General features: G+C 45.9%; 1 pseudogene; it reads right to left on the bottom strand.

Annotated features, from left to right (window-relative positions):
• Positions 1–662: 662 nt before the first annotated feature.
• On the bottom strand, positions 663–3,212 carry LOC119310610 (annotated as a pseudogene).
• Between the last annotated feature and the right edge of the window lie 379 nt (positions 3,213–3,591).

Below are 3,591 nucleotides of genomic sequence, written 5' to 3' on the forward strand. Positions count from 1 at the left end.
CCAGTAAGATTCAGCGTTTTACATGGGCCGAGCCCAATAATTCAACCTTTTTAATGTATTTTTCCTGTTATTTTTTCTAGCTACATGGGCTTGGCCCAACAATTTGGCATTTTTATTTCATGGGGCATGGCCTTTTTTAGAACTATTTCGTTATTGGGCCTAAGCCTTTTTGTTTTCTTGGCCTTCACCTTTTCACAATTAATTTTTTTAGTAATTTTTTTCAATTTTTCCTGAATTGTTTGATTTGTGGCCTTTTAGGGCCCAAATAGTATTTGTTTCGTTTTCGACGTATCAACAATAAAGTATCAGCAATAAATAATCAATATTTCGATCAGCAGAGCCCAATCACACAAATTTTCACAAATGACAACCAAAGTACATTATATATATTACAGTCATGCCATAGTCCACATCATCCAGGAATTTAGAACAGCTACAAAAGTGTGCTGGTATGAAGCATAGAACAACCATTCAGGAAACGATCATTATCCCGCAACATCCTCCAACAAATACAACGGCTACAAAGATGAAGTGTTCCCTTTTTCCAGCTACATCCTAGAGCTCGTGCAAAAGACAGTAAACAATCATTATCCTGCAATATCCTCCAACATACAACAGCTAGGAAAAGAATTGAATAGAATAATAAACAAATACACAAGCAGCTAGGAGTGGATCCTGAAGTATGAGGGCACAGATAACAGTAGCAACCATGACTAAATATTAGCAAATATTATATTGGTGGAAAAAAATTAAATACCAGCAAGCTCTAAGAAGACTCCAAGAACTTGATGGCTCACAATACAATCATGTTTTTGACAGCAAATACTACTAGAATTAAGGCACAAAACATATTCTAAGCAGTGGCAATATGATGGCAGTAACAATTAACAGTAGCAGCTAGCAGAACATCAATCAAACACAACAAAGTTAGCTACTAATGTTCACCAAATTTAAAATTTTGTTTGTCTAGTTAACAAAAGTACAAAACCATACTTAGGAACTCGGAGCAAGAAAAGGCACATGTTGCCTAGGAGCTACCACAAATGATACTGATCAAGGACAAAAACAAGTTGGTATGATATCATTCATTCATTCATTCTCATCACAATCATACATTGAATTCATTAAAGGTTACAGATTAATTTATTAACATAGCATTGGAAAATCACAAGAATGGTATATGAACCAAAGTGTCCAGATAACACATGGAGGTCACAATCACATAGCAAAGGAAGAGTGGGACAGACCAAGGACTTACCCTCTGGACAGATCAAAGACTTCATGCTTCCTCTTCCTCGGTGGACAAATCAAAGACTTCACTTCCTCTTCCTCGTGCGCCAACAGGAAGACCATCTCAAACACCTTGGTGCCAACAACCTGCAAAACAGCACAACCATCCACACATTAAGTACTGACTTCTGATAAGTCGGTCCCTTGACATAACTCACATAAGGCAATAAGAAACTATACTCATGTATGAACAAAAATAGAAAGAACCAAAACCAGCCCAGCCCAGCACAAGAAACTAAACTCTAGCTTCTACTCAATTCCTCATCATTTCTAATATGTGACACCATGACATGTATGCAATCACGGGATAATTATATCCAACTTGTAGCCTAACGCCTGCGCAACAAGCAAAAGCATCAAGTCGAAGCAACCTGAACCAGCCCGAGCACATATAACTGAACTTGGAGCATGGAAATGGCTTATCCAATTCAAGCAGCCATCAAACAGCCCGAACACATATAATTTTGGTTCATCATCAAATCATCCCGTGGCTATACAACATACTGACATCAATCACAGATATCTATTCCAGATTGAATCTTGACAAAAGTTTTGTTAGGCAATTTGTAGCCTGCCAAAACGTCATATATTTTGGAGCAGAGGTAGTAGTTGCAACTTGCAGCCCGACTAGCAATTACACAATGCACACCCATAAGAATACAAGATTTGCCTTTGGAAAATGGCAGCCATCAGGTAGGCTAAACGTCGTGGCAACATGACACAATGCACCAAGCTACAGTTGCTGTTAAGCTATACAGCCAGCAATCATGGCACATAAATTATACACGACTACTCCAGAATGACTAAATCTGTAGGTCGTTGGTTACCTACAGATCCTACTAAGCAAAGCCGGCAGTCAGGTTGTTGGTTTGGTACTTGTCGAACTAAAAATCTAGAGCATAGCTAGATGATCAATGAGGTTATATTCTCAACAGCAACAACAACCCTTATGCCCAAAACAGACAGATAGAATGATGGACATATTTAGCTCACCTGGGGCGGTCACCCGGTGGGCCAGAGCCGAAGGGGCGGGACGGGGGCTTGGCGGACTTCTTGAGGGTGTTGGGAACGATCTCAGACGGCAGGTTGAGGAAGGTGCGGAGGAACTCAATGCCGTCGTTGGTCAGGTACCAGTACTAGTGCTGCCACGAGAAGGTCTCCCTGATGTACTCCTTGGACTTGAAGCTCTGCATGAGCTTGATGACCTCGAGGTTCAAGGCATCGACCTGTGTGTGCTTGGCCAGGTTGTAGTCCTTCTTGGCATACAAGACTCCCTCTGCACAAGCATCACAATAGATTGCTCAGTAAAATTATTCAGTCCATCCAAAGGAGTGGCATTCTTGCACACATCAAAAGTTGAAATTAGCACCAAGGAATTCAGTTAAGATGCTCAGACTACTGTAATAGTCAGTAGAATTCTTCCAGACAACTTGCCATGAATAAGATTCTACAGTTAGGATGTTAGTGGTATCCAAACTACCTATGCTCGAACCTTGCAGCAACCGCGCATAAGAGCGAACTCGCTGTGGTCAATGGGTGCCAAGAACACTAACGGGGCAACATGGTTAAAACCCTACACAACACATGGATTGAACCCTACAGAAGAAGACTAACGAGATGGCATCTGAATCCTGGCCACGGCTGGCGCAGTGCGTAAAATGGGCGGGGGAGGGGGAGGAGCTCACCCTGGAAGAGGTACTTGCAGATCTCGCAGTGGTTCTTGTTGGAGATGATCTACGGAGGGAGACAAGTGAGGTCAGATTAGGAGGTTCTACGACCGGGGCAACCAATGGGGAGAGCGGACTCGGCTGGGGATGCTTACCATGGTGAAGGGCGCCGGGGGAGGAGTCGGGGGCGGAGACGGCGGCGCCGCGGTGGGCAGGGGAACGCACTAGCCTCCTCCGGCCCCCTCGCGACGCCATCGCTCTCCCGCCACTTAGCCAAGCCCCGCGAATTGAGGCCCACGCGCCCGCCCACGTCGTCGGGGAGCAGCGCGAAGGGAGCGGCCCCGTAGGCGGAGAGGGAGCAGGGGCGCGAGCGGGCAGAGGGATCCGGAGGCGGGTGGCGCACGGCTGTGATGTCGTGGCTGCGGCGGGGAGGGAACTCTGGCAATGGAGGGCGGGGCGGCGGCGGAGGACGGGACGCTTGGGTTAGATCTGGATCTGGGAGAAGTGCAGAACGGATTTTGAGAGCGCCGATGGGTGGGTGAGAGCGCCGGTGGAGCCCGGGAGCGAGGTTTGCCGGTGGGTGGGTAGGGGCGAGGTTTGCCGGTGGGTGAGAGAGATGTCGTCGTCAATCTGG

This window comes from Triticum dicoccoides, chromosome 5B (assembly GCF_002162155.2).
Source record: "Triticum dicoccoides isolate Atlit2015 ecotype Zavitan chromosome 5B, WEW_v2.0, whole genome shotgun sequence".
Taxonomy (NCBI): domain Eukaryota; kingdom Viridiplantae; phylum Streptophyta; class Magnoliopsida; order Poales; family Poaceae; genus Triticum; species Triticum dicoccoides.